The 16,786-nt window shown below is 45.0% G+C and overlaps 1 protein-coding gene across 2 annotated transcripts in view; it reads left to right on the forward strand.

The window, feature by feature from the left end:
- The window catches only part of cdh24b (cadherin 24, type 2b), a 108,553-nt gene that overhangs the window by 22,918 nt on the left and 68,849 nt on the right, over positions 1–16,786 (forward strand). The window lies entirely within an intron of this gene.

Below are 16,786 nucleotides of genomic sequence, written 5' to 3' on the forward strand. Positions count from 1 at the left end.
TCTTCGCACAGACCCGACAGCCTCCTCTCTCGACCCCCAACTTCTCTCTCATCCCCAGGCCCCCCATCCATCTCCTCCCCGTCTCTTTTAGCCGTCTGCGCCGGCCCCTTCTGCCCTCCCAGCCTGCAGTGATACCGCTGCTGATTGCAGTGATGGAGATGAGGGCCGGGAGTATTGACGGCCGTGGCCCATGACAGGGACGTGTAAAGTCTATTATTAGCTGCAACAATAAAAGCCGCGGTGCCGCCGCGGTTGTAATTGAACGGCGAGTGCCGGCAGCTTGTTGACCCAGAGGCTCGGTTTCGAGGGATCAGACAAGTGTGAAAAGTGCCACGTGTATGTCTGTGTGTCTGTCGGGGTGGGGGGTGGGGTAGCTGGGCGAATTAGCTGCTGCGGTGGCAGATTGGTGGTTGTAATTACATGCAAATAGGCTATTTATAATTAGTCGGGACTAGTAAAGTGGATAGCGGGTGAAGTAGGGACAGAGAGACCCACAGGCAGCTGAAGGGGGAGAGAGATACGATGATGAAGAGCTTTTGTTTGGTTATTTATTTGAAAGGGTCATCAGGCATGACACTGATAAGGTGGTGGAGAGCCAAAACCAAACAGCAGTTAAATAGCAGATGAAAGACCCCGCTGGCTCCTGCCAGGGAATTATAATCTTCTGGAATCTCTTTCCAGAATAAATCTTCTTTTATCACAGTAAAGTATTATATAGTACTCATGGACCGCTATTGCACTGTTATTGTAAATCCAATTTATTTTGGTCATAAAGTATATAAAGATATGACTACAGGTATGGAGAGTTAAATACTGAGACTGGTTCTGATGCCCAATAGTCATGATTGTAAGGATATTAGACATTTTTTAGTGTTAAGGTTAATCAATAAGATATTAATTTCTGGATGTTTAATAGGCTGAAAATTTTTTACATCAGGTTTGTGTGGCAGAAGGAAAATGGAGGAAACACCAAATGTGAACATGCTAAACATGGTGTAAAATGACCAATGTGATTAATGTTTGATTAATGAATTGGATTGACTAGTCTAAATTTCATTTGTTAGGAATGTTGTTATATGATTATCTTGTGTAGTCGTAGCTGATATCATTTGTTTTATTGGAATTTTTTACCTTTATGAGCAGTGGTGATGTGGAATGGTGTTGTAAGAATACATTATTAGTCACCATTTGCCAGTAGGTCTGGGTGATGCGGCCTAAAAATAATATTGCAATATTTTTGTATGATATGGCCCACCTCCACTTGCCTGTATTCACATGTACGGTGAATGCTGTGACATGTTGTCTTGCCTATAACCAATGCGGTCCTTGTCTGTTGTTGCAGTGTTTATTTTTTCTTTTTAGAACGTCACTATTGACACACAGGGTGTGTATTTCGGGGTTTATTTTGATCTCACACCTCATGTGGACTCGCTTCTGTTTCCTCACCTGCAGCGAAGCAACTCCGCTCTATAAGACACTGTGTAATGTCGTGGCATTAAATTTACTACCCAAATACCAGGAAAGAAACGAGAAAGAACCCACGGCAAGCAAAGTGAAAGTTTCAGACTCCGAATGTCTGGAAAACATTGAGTGGAGGACTGCGATGCGGGCAGCTCACCGAAGCCACTTCATATACGCCGCAAACTCACTCTAGCGCGAACTGACCCAGTTCATGCTAGATTTCCCCATTATGTGGTTTTTTTTAACTTGGGCAGTGCAATTTGCATGGTCCAGTGGCAACAAATTAATAGCTCACTTGGCTGCCGCAAAGAGATAAAATCTTATTAGAAAAACATCCCGAAGTCTACCGCGAGGCGCCCCCGAGACGCCAACAACCCCGCAGCCGAACTGCACCACGCTCCGGCAGGGCGCCCCGCTTAAAGCAGCGGTAATGGACAGAATTCATTACCTGCATTTTAATGAGTGACGGCAGAGCGCTGTCGTTCGTTACAGCGACAGCGCGGTTTCTGGAGTGGGGGTCTCGGAGGGCCGCAGTGCGGGGGTGGGAGGGAAGGGGGTGAAAAGGGCATCGGGGATGTGCAAGAACCATTAGGGAAGGGAGGCGGGACGTGTGAAGGGACGGCGTACGGGGATGGGGGAGGCCAGGAGCGGACTTCCACGATGAATATTGATGTGGGTGTGATAATGCGCGTCGTTTAAGTGCTGCAGAGAAAGAAGAAAAAAAAAAAGAATAAGGACGAATCCACAGTGAAGCGCCCGGCGTCTCTCTCTCCGTAGGCCAACACCACCGTCTCTTAATCTTTCATGGGGACGCCTTGCAGGAGACAGCCTGCAGTCTGGGTATATTTTGTGCCACGCCCGTTCTCGGCTAAAAGTGCTTTAAACTTTATTTTTTCATTAGGAGCTACCTTGGCGTGAGGTGCGGGAAAAGGGAGCGTGAGTGCCACAGAAAGGGAATGTGAGGCTCTGCATGTTCGCCGCTGATACGCTTCGCCGAAATTGCAGCTTGCCGTCCGCCGCGGCACTGATGGATTCTGGCCGATATTGCCGCGCTAGCCATGACAGATGAATCATATCTGGCTGGAAGTGGTTTTGCCGATGAAAGGTGATGTGTTTTTTTGTCATGCCGTGTGTGTTTTTTTTTTTTGGGCCCGGTGGGCACGGGGCATTTTAGACATGCGGGGGTTTCTAAGAGCCGTGGCTTGCTGAAAAGGACTCTTGATTTCCACCACTGGGGTCTTGAAACAACTTAAAAACCAAGTGGAGGGTCCTGGGGGGGGGGGGGCGCTGATACAGAGAACGTGTAATTTAAATATGAAATCTCGACAAAACCTAAACCTCCCCCTTTTGTCCACAACTTCAAAAATAAAAAAAAGCAATTAAGTTGGTGAAATGAGGGTGTTTTATTGGTTGGTATCCCCATGGTAAACAATGCCTTTTGGATCAATTAACCACAGGCTAATGAGCAAAGAGGGGGACCGCCTCAATATCAGGCCATTGTTCGTTCACGTTTTTTAATTTATGGGTTTTCGAAGTAAAATAGTTAAAAAAATAAAAGTTTAATTGTTTTTTTTTTTTTTCGGGTGGAAGATCAGAGTGTTAATTAGAATAAGGGCTTTAAAGTGTGAAGGATTTAGAATTTTAATTAAAGAGGAATTTGTCTGGAGTGATACAAGCAAACACTGTGGCTTCCTGCTGCAACACAGTCCCTGTTTTTTCTTACTCTCTTACTTCTTACTCGTTCACCCTCAACCTCCTTCCTTTATTCTCCCACTTCCACCTTCGCGGTATACCCTGAGCTCATTCGCTCCATCTCTCCTTTACTCTTGTTGAAATCGTGCACCCACCAGCTTTCTCATTTTCTCTCTATCGAACTCAATCACCCTTTCTTTTTCCCATTCCTGACTTGTCCCTGCCTGCGCTCCGGCTCTGTCGTGCTGTCTCCCGTGCGCGAGTTCATGCCGACGTTTTGAAGCATTGGCGCTGAAGGGGTGGGCAAGGGAGGTGGGCTTCGTACGTGCGACTGGACGTGCGTCCTTGAGCCCGGGAAAGCGCTCGCTGCCTCTTGGGGATGTGCTTTAACAGCCCTATGTGCTAAATGGGCACATCAATGAATGCAAGTGGAAAAATGACCAATAACGATGATATCACAATACTGTCAACTGTGTTATATTCAATGTATTGACTAGGACCAAAACTGAAACAAATTGCACAAATTACTAATTTTGTCAAATAAATCAATTGTCAGATACTAATCCATACTACAAGTTAGTATCGATTTTAATATCACTTAGCACTGGTATTGATTCTTAAATGCCTGCTTTTTATCTGTCGGTTCATGGAAATCGCTGGCAGAGTACAACAATTTTCAACGTTACGTGATAGACACGTGTCAAACATGGCAGCGGCGAAAACAACTCCAGCATTTATTATGCAGTACAAAAAATGTGGACTAGCACATTTGCAAGAAGTGCTTTAAGTTGTTGCTATCAAAGCGAGCAGCACAACAAAGCGTACGAAAGGCCATCACTTCGAATCGTACACCGTGTGCTACTGCAGTGTCTTTAACTTACAGTAGAATGTTACCGGAGCATGCTCAAAAGAACACGGAATATTTGCACAAACTAATAGAGCCTAAAGAGAATTTATTTATTTTACAATATTAATGTCCTTTTTCTAATATGTTCATCATTGTACTGTTTGGTGGTGTTTTGACTTTATTAAGGGCGGTAGTAGCCTAGTGGGTAACACACTCGCCTGTGAACCAGAAGACCCAGGTTCAAACCCCACTTACTACCATTGTGTCCCTGAGCAAGACACTTAACCCTGAGTGTCTCCAGGGGGGGACTGTCCCTGTAACTACTGATTGTAAGTCACTCTGGATAAGGGTGTCTGGTAAATGCTGTAAATGTAAAATGTAAACTAACAATATTCTTCATTTATTTGAAAAAATTCTTCACAAAATTCCTGTGTTTGTTTTTTCTCCCCCGTAGTATCAAAAATAGTATCGCGTATCGAGCACCATCATTAGTATCGGTACTGAGTTATAAATTTCAGTGTCTTGACAAGCCTTGAATTTTACCATAAAGCACTGCATTTTACGTAAACAATAGAAACAGAGTGTACAACATCACTGTTGTTTGGTGAAAATAGCCTTCAGTTCCTCACTCATTTTTTCTGCAATAAAAATTATGTGATAAAATAGCGTTTGATAAACTTGAAACTGTAATTTTATCTACAAACCAAGACTGAAACCACCATTGAAATGCTCATGATCTTGTGTCGAGATTCCAGAGGACAGAATTGAGATACAGGCCTCCCCAACCAGCCTCAACCCACCACTCCATTTACACTCGCTGTCCATAACTGCTCCAACAATGTCAGGGTCACATGTGCTAAATCCCATCCTGAGAACACTGGTTGCAGGGTGAGGACTCATCATACGGCTCGCTCTCTCTCTTCTCATACACACACACACACACACACACACACACACAAAGCTGGAGTCAAACTCACAACCTTGGAGCTTCCTTACTCGCTAGGGCACCACTGCCCCAAGGTGTGAGGTCACTGCACTCCCCATTATGTAATTTTAATTTTACGCTTAACACTATGTAAGTCATTCAAGTTATATTTAAACATAAGGTGCTATATATAAAACAGCATATGGGGAGTGTTCTTAAAAGTCACATCCACAAGATCACCCATCAGAAAGCTTGAATTTAAGCACTGATAATCTATCTGCATGTTTGGCATCAGATTTTTCCCCCCCAGCCCTAGTTAGAACACAGCTGTTTGTTGCGTCATCGGGTCTAAACCTGGCTGCGTTAACTCTCCCTTGTGTCAATCTTTCCCCAACTCCATATTTCTACTTCCTGCGCTCGCTCTCGCATCCCCGATGCAGTCTCTCCTGAACAGATCTTCCCCATTCCCATGTGACTTGTTCAATCTTCTTTTTTTGTGTGTGTGTGCATGCTAAATTGCCTTGAAGTGATTAAGCACCATTCAAAACATGATTACGCTGTGATTTTCTGTGCCGATGCCCTTAGCCACGGAAACATTTGCCGGTTACACCTTTACACAGACACAGCTGGCTATTTCACCGGAGAAATGAGTTCATTGCATTTGATCATGGCTACAGAAGCGAGGCTTTAAGGGGCGAGAGCACACTGACTCAAAAACATTAGAATTGAAAGTGAAGTGATTGTCATTGTGGAACAGTGAAGCACAGCACACGGGGACACAACAAAACGTGTCCTCTGCTTTTAACCATCACCCTTGGTGAGCGGTGGGCAGCCATGACAGGCGCCCAGTGCTTTGCTCAGTGGCACCTCAGTGGCACCTTGGTGCAACGGGATTTGAACCGGCGACCTTCTGAGTCTGTTTCCTTACCCACTGAGCCAACCACTGGCAAAACTTTAGAGACTTCAACCACGACGGGACTCGAACCTTCAATCTTCTGATCCGAAGTCAGATGCCTTATCTATTATGCCACATGGTAATAAAGCTAATGTGCACAAATAGTTAATAAGAAAATGTGTCTGAAATTGAGCATGGGAGTTTGCAGAATGGTTACGGAAGGTCCCTGCAGCTCCTTAGCCGACTATTTGTCTTGAAAAGCTTTGTTTCTACATTCTAACTGTAGCGTGAGCGAAAAATTATTTATCAGCTGGATAGAGAGTCCTGAGCTTAAGGTGCAGACAGGTAGTCCGAGATGGAACGGGAATTTTGGAAAAAAGCAATAACTCCTTATGTCTGGGCAGCGGTGGAGAAAATTGTCTGCATTATTATACCGAGCAGCGCCTGCTAGTTTGGTTAATGTTTTTTTCCACCCTCATATTTAATGCGCTGCTATAGCCGGGTTGGAATAAATAGCTGACTTTCGGATATAAGTGTGTGGTAAAAGGTGAATTAAAATTTCATTCCTGGGTCCAGCCTTGTAGAATAGGACCATGACTTACTGCATATGAGGCTTCAGATGTTAAACCCCACATTTTATGAGGGTCGTCTCTGCTCTCCTCCTTTACCTCAACTCCTGGAAGAGCCGCGAGAGGAAGAAGGCCTCGTGGCCACTCAACTCTCCCATCTTTTTACCCCACTCTGTGGTCTGCCACGTGCTGCATTTTCTTATCTCTTCATCCCTCTCCCTCTAATCTCCATCTCTTTCTCCCCATCACTCGCCTTCTTCATTAATGCCTTTTACCTTCTGTCTCTCGCTCTCCCACTCCCACTCTCTTATTGACTCTTCAGTCTTGCATTTGTGCATGAAATGCCACTGCATGTAAACACAGATGTAACGTGCAAGCCGACCACCGAAGGTGCAGTGGAAGGTGAACGAGCCAAGTGTGTGTTGCTGTCGAACGGCACAGAGATTCTCACGCCGCCGTCCCAGACTCTGGGGTCGGACCCTGGAGTCACCTCGGCTTTTCCTTATTTATTCCATGCTATCTGTTCCTGCCCGTTCGGGAACGTATGAACTGTGTCCGTGTTACTGTTACGTGGAAACTATGAGTTTAGCGCACAACACGTCGATTTAGTGAGATGAACAAAGGACACAAGCTACTTGTGGTGTTTATCCATCCATTCATTTAGCCATCCCTCCATTCTCCAGCTTATCCACCAGCTTATCCAGGTCAGGGTCATGGGGGAAAGCTGGAGTCTATCCCAGCAATCTTCGGTCACCGGACAGGGCGTGATCAGTGGGCACACAAATAAAGATACACAAACACGCGCTGTGGCTGGCTTCAACAGCTCACCCAAAGGAAAGTGGCTGAGCCGGAGCCGGATGGGAGCCGGGTCACCTTCGTCAGAATGCGGCCACCACGAGCGCTAATTAGCCTCGGTTTTGGGAACGTCGACTACTGCTCTTATTGTGTGGGGTTTTTTTTTTGTTTTTTTTCTGTATTGACAGAATGTCTGGATGGACAGCTGGCCACCGTCTTGCGCACGATGCTTGTCTCATTACCAGGCGCTTTACAAGTCTGCATTGTGCGGCGCATTTGCGGCGTCGTAATTAATTTGCCGCTGCTCAGCCATTCCGGTAGGCTGCCATTAATTTGCAACATGGCATTTGTATGAAGTGCTAAATTGCCTGTTTACACTGGGTGACGGCCACTGACACTGTCTCAGCACAGCAAGTGTTTAAAGCCGATTTGATTTATAACATTTAAAGGGCACCGTCATCCTAAAGTAATCACGTTACATGACTTAACCTTTAGATTACATTACAGATTATAATAGCAGCCAGGCAGTCAGGTAGTCAGTAGCTTTTAGCGGCGAGCACTTTTGAAGGAAACACCGATCTCGGCGCCGAACTGCAGCTCAGTGTGGGGGTGCACCTCTCTTTTCTTTCCTCTTTTGGAGGGTGATTGGTTGTGATGGATTTAAGTGCGTGTGAAAAAAGGGTGTCATTTTCTTGCATGCTGCCGATGTGACAGTGACAGAGGGGGACAGATGCTGGGCTAATGCAGACTGATCGACTGGATCACAGCAAGAGGGACCGAGAACAAGTGAAAGACAGGTAGTGACAGGGTTACAGTCAGGACACTGGAAGGGAAAACATGGGGGAACAATGAGACAAAGGCAAAATAGATTTTTTTTGTGCTAATATATATAACACATATAACATATAACACCTTTTGACTGCACATTTGCATTATTATATGAAGCCACGTGGCTGTTTTGCTTAGACATGGAAGCAACATGCTTGCAATGCGTCTGCAACCAGCATCCGTCTGCGATGCGTCTTTTTTTTAAATGCACAGAGAGTGGAAATCTCATGTGAGCAAATTAAAATAAACCTGCATCATCTGAATCAGCCCATGGGTGGAAATTTTAAAAAGAAAAAGTTGATGAGAAAACCAAAGTAAGCGGCACAAAATGTTATTTGCATTTGATTAACTGTGAAGAGTCTGCAGGGTGTTTTATTATTTCTTTTTATTTGACCAGATCCTCTCCCCGTCACTTCTCGTCTGAGCCTCTTTCCTTTGTGATGGTTTAGAATCTGCACTATAGCAAGATTTAGTCTTAAGGATTTAGCACAATAAACTCCTTTATGGAAATAATATTTATATATAGAAAAGACAAGTAAGTGAATGCAGACAGGTAGGCAGACAGAGAAGGAGGGAGGAGGATGGAGAAAGAGAGATGCAGGATGTGCAGGGTGTGAGAGATTGATGAGCGAGAGTGAGAAACTAATTCTCACTTCACTCTGGTCTGGAAGATTAAGGAAGATTAGAGAGATGGAGGGAGGGAGGGAGAGATGGAGTGATAACTTTTGCTGTGTGCCAGAGAGAGAGAGAGAGCGAGAGAGAGATCTTTGAATGCCTAATACCCTGAGAGAGGAAGAGAATGAAAGAGTGATAAAGGGCAGAGGCAGATAGATAAACAGAGGAGAAATGGAGAAAATCTGGATGCAAAGTCTCTTAATGGTGGTGGGATGGTAAAGCGGAGTTATGTTCTTCGCATTCTAATGGCTCTGTTGATGTGTCTGATGTAATCTTTGTGCAGTGGGGGATTGAGCGTGGCTTCCGATTTTACTCCATGTTCTTTAGACCTCAACTTCTGCCACACCGGGTCCCTGGGCAGTTTATCTTTACCACCTAAGAGCACGTACAGTGCAGAGCACGCTGGACTAGATGGAGATGGAGGTGGAGGATGGAGTCATCCACGCAGCATTCATGTTTCAGCCTGAACTTTGACCCTTTTTTACATCCCATAACCTGTGCGAAAACCGACACTTGAACCCACCCGCCCTCCCAATGGCTCACATGCAGACATAGTTGCGTTCGGATCTGGGGGGAGCCACTGAAAGGACGCCGCAGCAAACTCAATCCGTCATGGAGGATTACAGCGTAAGCTTCTCCACGGCGATGGATGCGGTTTTACGGAGGAGAAAAAAAAAATCACACAGCAAGTAAAAAAAAAAAAGGGAAGAAGATGCATCCTGAACCCATGGAAGATGGTAAGACGAGGACTCTCCTCCCTTTAGGAAGTCCTCGGTGCAGAACAGGCACCAGGAAGCCCCCCCACCGTAGCTCCCCTGCCTCTCCACCTCCCATTCCCTCTTTAATGACAGTCTGCCCGCTTTCTTCGACCCTTTCCGGCCCTCTGGTTTCCTGTAGCCTCGGCTCAGGAAGAGCAAGCCGGTTTAATTTGCTGCTCTGCCGGGGTGACCTTGAGTGCCGGCGTGGGCTGAAGAAGGCCCACGCCGTGCCTGTCTGCGTGGACGTCTTCGGCTGAGTTACAGCCGGTCGCTGGAGCCCATCCAACTTAGCCTCGCCGGCGTCCTGGGTGACAAATAAAACCCAACGGAGAGGAAAAACGAAGCGGCTGATATACAACCCAGACATGCAAAACGAATGGCCCATCCTCGCAAAGTGGGTGCGGCACTCACCACGGATCTCAGGACGACATGCCAAAATAATGTGTCCGGGGCGTGGCACTGGGGAGCGCTAAATACACCCAACAAAGCCGAAAAAAATAAAATAAAATAAAATACCCACCTCAGACTGCAGTGCAGTCGTTTCGAGAGAAAATTAGTTACATTTCCCCACGGTGCGAAACAGAGAGGAGTAAGCACAACACAGTCTGCTGAGGCCTCCGCTGAAATAAACCCCAGTACAAACAGTCGAACAATGCTCACACCCGCTGGAAAAGCTGCTTTCGCACGAAAAACCGAGCCAAGCGAAAAGCTGCCGAAAGCCTTCTGACAACTGTGTCACGGTTAGGAACTTGTCTACCTGTCACAAGCTCACAAAGACATGCGTGCTTTGTGGAATTATGCAATGTACACGCTGGGTCCAGCTTCCCCCAAAAAACGCGGACAACAATCTGCCGTTCTTCTCCAAATTGGGCCCATAGACTCTCAAACACAAGAAAACAACCCATTAACCAAAGAGAAAAACAAAAAATGCATTTGAGATTGGGGCAAAGTCATTAGAATTACAAAACTGGCTGTCAATAGCAAAACAAAGCAAGAGTCAACCCTGAGAGACTCCGAGTCCCACGGTAATGGCGGATGGTAATGAAGCTGGGCCTAAATACGGACAATTAAAGAGTGGAGGCGGCCAAAGCTACTAATCTCCGTCCCGCCACGATGCAAGCTGTGAAAGGTCATGCATTATTTTAACTGTTTTCTGTCAATCTTTAGCTCAGGTGACTCCGATCCTAGCTCTGGATTTGGCACAAGAGGTTGGTGGTAATTAGCCTGAAGACCCCTGTGTCATGAACCCAGACATGTCCTGGCACTCCGGAGTTTTTATATTTGTCTTGTGATTCCCTGATTGCATTGGTCTGTTGTAATTTGTATAATTGTGTCCTTGCCATGTCTCGTCCTTGCGCTGTCCTCCGTCATCCCCATGTTGGGTCGTTTTTGCATGTTCAGGTTTTACTTGTCTTTGTATCTGCCCTTGTGCCGTGTTGTGTTTAATAAATGCGTTTTGTGAGTTGAGCGAATGCATCACACGCTCTTGGCACCCTGCGATCTTATCAAATCTTCTCTTCTACACCACAAAATAGATAGATAGATAGATAGATAGATAGATTGATTATTGTCTTTATACAGGATACACTGAAGAAGTAATTAAAACGTACATAATAGAATTATAGTGCTGCTTAAATCCAAAAAATCTTCAAAGCCAAATATGACTCAGAATCAGAAAACTTTAGACAGACATTGTAAAAACACAATTAAATGCACAAAATGGACAGTACATACAAAACGATAATAGACAAAATACACTTAGCAACAAAAATTAATGTACTTAATATTGCACATGTGTTATGATGGCAAATGTTTTGCAGAAGGTGAACAAAATACAAGATCAGGACCAGTTTTTATGCAGCAAACTTGCAAGTAATCATTTTTTCCCATCAGTTTTAGTTATAGTTGTATTTGTACCATTTGTGTTATTGTCATGAGAAAATTAATGTTGCTCCATCAGGATAATGGGATGATTTTCTTCTGAACTTGGCATAAGAAAACTAAGTTTTGTGAGATAATGATGCAAACTGCAAGCAATCCTGAGGAAACAAATGAAATTTGTTCGTTACCGACTGGAACTGGCTAAATAAATTTATATCTCTCTGTATATAACAGTGCATGGGTGTTCATTACATCATGCTGACATTGTGTTCTCATTTTTAGGCAACACATTACACTGGGTAGTGTTTAAAAAACCACCATGACTGGGGGAAGAAAATAAGCGTAGCACAATTTCTGTTGAGAGTCTATTGGCCTTCAGAACTGGAACAAAATAAATGTTTTTTTTTATTAAATAACTGGCTTGCTAACAATGTGTCAGTGGCATAATAGGTTTGAATAGAGAATTGAATGTTTATGATGATTTATATGCTCGTGGGGGAAGGCATTTTAGCCGTACCAAAAGTCAAGCAAAAGGCTATTGATTGGCGTCTGTTGTGGAGAAAGTGCCTGGCAGGGATGGTACTTTTCATTCAGGGCTTGTAGAGATCACAGCTGAAAGCTCTAATGAAAGAGTTTGGTTAAACTATAAATTGACTTCCTTGATTGAAGGAGTCTGTTAAGGGTTATTATTCCATCTCTTTCATGCCAGCCAATATTGCCTTGCCGGTTCCTTCCCCCTCCTGCAGCAATTCAGATTCAGCTGGTTGGATTTATTCATTTTGAAAACATCCCTTTCCTTGTCAGCCGGGTCAGAGACCAGCTGAAGTGCCCTTGAAAAATGCACTGTGGAACAGTAGTGGTCTTTTCCCACTGCTTTCTAATAAGAACAAGGCTCTTCTCTATGATAAAATGTTCTACATAGTTCCACAGAAAAAAAATAAATCCATGAATTAATTGTCTGATTATGTAGGTCATGGTCAAAGATGTCTACATAAGGTGGGAAGAGGGAATGTAAGGGCAATATAATTGGGGGTTAGGATATCGAATCCTGGTCTCCTTCTTGGCAGGCGCTGCATGATGCGCGGCACAACTTTTTCTTGTCCTTAAGTTTGAAAATGTCAGCAGCGATGCCCCCATAAGCATCACTCCCAGCATCACTCATCACACGCGGACTACTGCAGGGGTGAGGGTCGTCCGTATTAAAGTGGAGACATTCTCTTAAATGTCAGGCTGCATTTTGAAAAGGATCTGATAGCTTTTTGATCCAGGTAACAAACAACTGAGGCATGTTGGAATAAAACCTGAGGGAGCTTCACTCAAATCAACGGCACTCTAGTATTTTGCAGCAGAAGTATTTCACCGCCTCTAGCTTGTTTGCCAAAGGACAAAATGTTAGTGAAACCCCGAGCTTTTGGCGCTGCGTCTTTTCTGTTTAAAAAATTGGGCACAAAGCCAATTTTTCTTTTCAAGCATTGTTGCACGCTCGGAATGCGTGCAACAATGTTACGTGGGGTGATTTGTGAATTGATTTATGAAGCATCTTGAATGGATGCGAATGTTGATTATGAGATTCTTTAAAAGGCCGCGAGCTGTAAGGAGGTCAGACGCTGGGTGAAATATGCACATTTCCACCCCCGGGCCATGCCGCGCACTGCATTTTCCAGTAATCAGATCAGAAACATTCTGGACTTCCTCTTAGTCTTATTTTGTGTGGGAGGAGGAGTGATTGTCTGCTATCGACAGTTTATGTTTTCTCTTTTTCATCGTCTGTTGCGTCATTATTTTTTTTCTGTATATGTTTGTATACTCGCTAAGTCTCTTCTGACTGGGTCAGAGCCTTGCTTGCTTTAAGTCCCTCTTTATCTGTCTGTTTAAGTGATTTTTTTTAAAGCCCCTTGACGGGAGCCACCCTGAAGTGGACTTATCCGCTGCACTTATCAAAACGAGGCTTTTGTCAGGATTGCGCTCCTCTCCACCTCTGTCCAAAGAATTTTCTTTCCCCTCCTCCTCCTCCTCCCCAGACCTCTCCCAGCTTGTTTGGGTCTGTCTGTGTCCTGAGAAAACCCAGAGCCATCACCTCACGATTGGTGCCAATGTCATGGTTGCGTGCTGATTGCTTCTTGATTGATTTGCTTGAGGGCACAGAACATCTCCCAGTGTGGGTGGAAGGAAGGAAAAAGAAACACCAAACTGCTTAATCATGTTAATGCCCTGCCTGCACGAACTGAATCGTCCGTGCTTTACTGTGCGGCACTTTTCACCTCATTTAAGGCTAGGAAATATAATGTTGCGGCTTTAATAAGGGCAATTTCGTGCAAATGTCCGTCACGAATCAAAACAGATCCGTGGCAGAACTCGGAATTCGGTCCCATGGGAAGGACTCTGTCCATTCGCTCTTGGGTTTGAACTCCTCAGCTTCTCGCTCGCGTTTCTACCGTTGTAATAGCAAGGCGAGATCTTCCTTTCTTGTTCTTTACCTCTGCAGGTCCGAGAGGGGTTCCTCTGTGCATTCCAGCAGGAGAATCCAGAAAGACGTTTTATTTGATCTCCCAGTGTTTCAGCGAATGTGTGGGTGATTGCCCGTGTTTATGTGAGCATTTGCCGTTTTTCTTGGAGACAGATAAGATGTAAGAGATCGGACTTCGGTATATATGCATGTGGAGGCTTGGGTCAGCAAGAGGTCATTGGTCACAGCGGCCGAATCTATTTATGCATTCAGTTGAATGTGGCTTTAAAGCCAGGATGGGGATTGTAATTAGAACTTGCAGACTCGTTAAGTTGGTGGCAGCCTTCGCCGCACCACAGATTTCCAGAATCAATGGCGAAGATCTGCTGCCGCTGCTACAGGCGAACCGAAACGTTTGAGCTCGGGACCGGGGAAAGGAAAAATTAATTATGATATTAATGGCCCCAATTAATCAGTTCAGTGGAAGACTCCGGGCCTCTGGGGCTGCAGAGCCAGACACTTACCAGGAAAACACAGAAAGATGCCTACTGGACACGTGTGCGCCTCAGCCCATGTACTAGATTACCCACCAGCCGGAATCATTTAGGTCTGACTTTCTCACGTTGCCCCATAGAGGTCTACAAACCAGGGCTACACAATAAACATGGGGCTTGTTAGCTAGTGTAAGGTCAAAGACGTCCTCTGGTTTTACACAAATAAATAGATTATACAAGAAAGAAACATAGTCTTTAATGATTTTTGTTCATGGAACCTACTGAAGCATGCTTGAGAGCTGTCGATCATCAGGCCCCTTCCATTATAAACTCTGCTGATCAAGATGCAAAGACCATTTTCTGGTTGACAGAAAAAAATTACACACCAACAAAAATTTGAGTTTCTCTACTAAGAGGCTCTTTCTTGCGTTGTTTATTTATGTAGATCCTGGGGACGCCTTGCCTTATACTAGTGCACAAGCCCCATGCCTAGCATAAAGTGCTGTGCATAGCACCAGGTTGAAATTAGTGCCCATAGTGCCCATTAGGTGTGATACTGAGAAACCATTGTCACATGCACTGTAATGTAGAACTTTGTGCTACCTGAGCACATGCCTGTGGGAAGATGTTGTCCTCATTCAGTCGTTTTGCACGCAAAACCTAGATGACGGACACAAAGCTTGCTTTCAGACCATTATTCATTATTTTTTAGTCCAGATGCTGTGCAAACATCAGCCCAAACGTTGCCCGCAGACATATTTGTCAGGTCCTGGCTGATGGTGGATAGTGTGCATCTGCTTGGCCCGAAATGTCTGGCCAGATTGTCAGTGGGTGTGATGGACCGCAGGATTTATAACTTTGCCTACCTGAGAGGGTCCATCGAACAGCTGGGGGCTGCAGGACCAGAAATTCTGCTGATTGCCTTTGAATAACAAAGACGCTTTTTAAAGGTGCAGCGATTCGATGGGGGAAGACCATTCTTCTTCCGAGCCTCAGGAATCAGCACCATGGACAGCTCCTCTTGATTATTCACTGACTGCATTTAATTCACGCAGTAGCAGCGTGGGACACGCACATGGTGGACATGGTGTCTTGGTCCTAGGCATGTTTAAAGTGTTAATGAAGACTCCAGATCTTCTTTTGTGGTATTATTTTTCAGTGACTCCATTTGCCATTAAGTAGTTTGGTGGTCTGAGGGTGAGAGCTGTTATTTGTGAAGGGAAATATTTAAAAAAATCTATATTAGTTTCAGCGACAGTGTTAAAAAAAACACCCGGTCCCGGTCTGGCATCAATACGGATCCCAAGCACCTGTCAGTCCCAATGTCAGAGGGCCTTCAGAGGAGATTGGCTGATTGACTGGAGCGAGACGGAGCACAGAGGGCAAGAGAGGTTAAGACAACAGCATGATTGACATGGAGGGGAGGAGACGATAGGCAGAGAACAGCATATTTAAACAATGGGTGCGAGGGGAGGGCCGACAGCAGACACGTACAGCACATGCAGAAGGAGCGAGTGAGTGAGAGACAGGTGGTGTGTGGGAGAGGTGGCGAAGGAGAGATGGAGAGGGAAGGACTTTCAGGACCGGGAGAAAGCGGTTGCGAATGACAGAACGAGGGAGGCAGGGGTAGATCCGGGGGGATGTTCAGAATTCAGTCATGCCTCGGTGGATGTTCTGACAGGGTCTCCCGCCAACACAGCACCACTCAAATGTCATGCAGTACCAGAGAGAACAGTACCGCACAGTCCGGCACAGTATGCCGCACCAACGCAATTCACCGCTGAGGCAACCAGTCAGGGCTCAGGAGCACGTTCCAACACCACCACCACCATTTTAACAGCCAACTGCCTGCACCCACCAGAACACAGCAAAGATGTAGTGCGATAGTCTGATATTTAGCTTTTATATCTAGTTTCTCTTGTTTTTAGCAAAATGCACTGCTGAGTGACGACTGTGCCAGACCATTTCTTAAAGCAAATGCCACGTTTGGGACATCCTGGCTTTATTTTAAGACACGTCAGGCAAAATTCTCTTAATGCACTGGCAGTCGAATTGAATTCTTGTACTACATTCTGGAGGTCATTGCAGACAGCAAGTTCCACATACGACTCAGTGAAATCTGTTTTTTTATTTTTTTTTTTGTACAGTCCCAGAGTAATGTTTTAATCTTTGAGACAGATGTGTGTCTTTGGTAATGACTGCATTTGGCGGACAAAAGGGTCCTCCTACAGAGACAAGAGCCACTGTGAAAAGAGCACATGCCCAGTGTGTGCCATTTCAAACAATACAAGGACATTTCTTAAAAAAGCGCATTGCACAAAGTGCAACAGTACAGTGACCTACAACTTGTGTAACACTCAAACATGACTCATGACTCTATGTATTATACAACATAACCTACTTAATTGAGGAAGGGATCCTAACGCTTGGCACATCGCCTCAAGAATGCAATTAAATCCCAGTGTGTGCAGAAATGGCATGTTTGTGCAAATAGCAGGTTAGATCCCACGTGATAAATAA

This window comes from Denticeps clupeoides, chromosome 4, assembly GCF_900700375.1.
Source record: "Denticeps clupeoides chromosome 4, fDenClu1.1, whole genome shotgun sequence".
Lineage (NCBI taxonomy): Eukaryota > Metazoa > Chordata > Actinopteri > Clupeiformes > Denticipitidae > Denticeps > Denticeps clupeoides.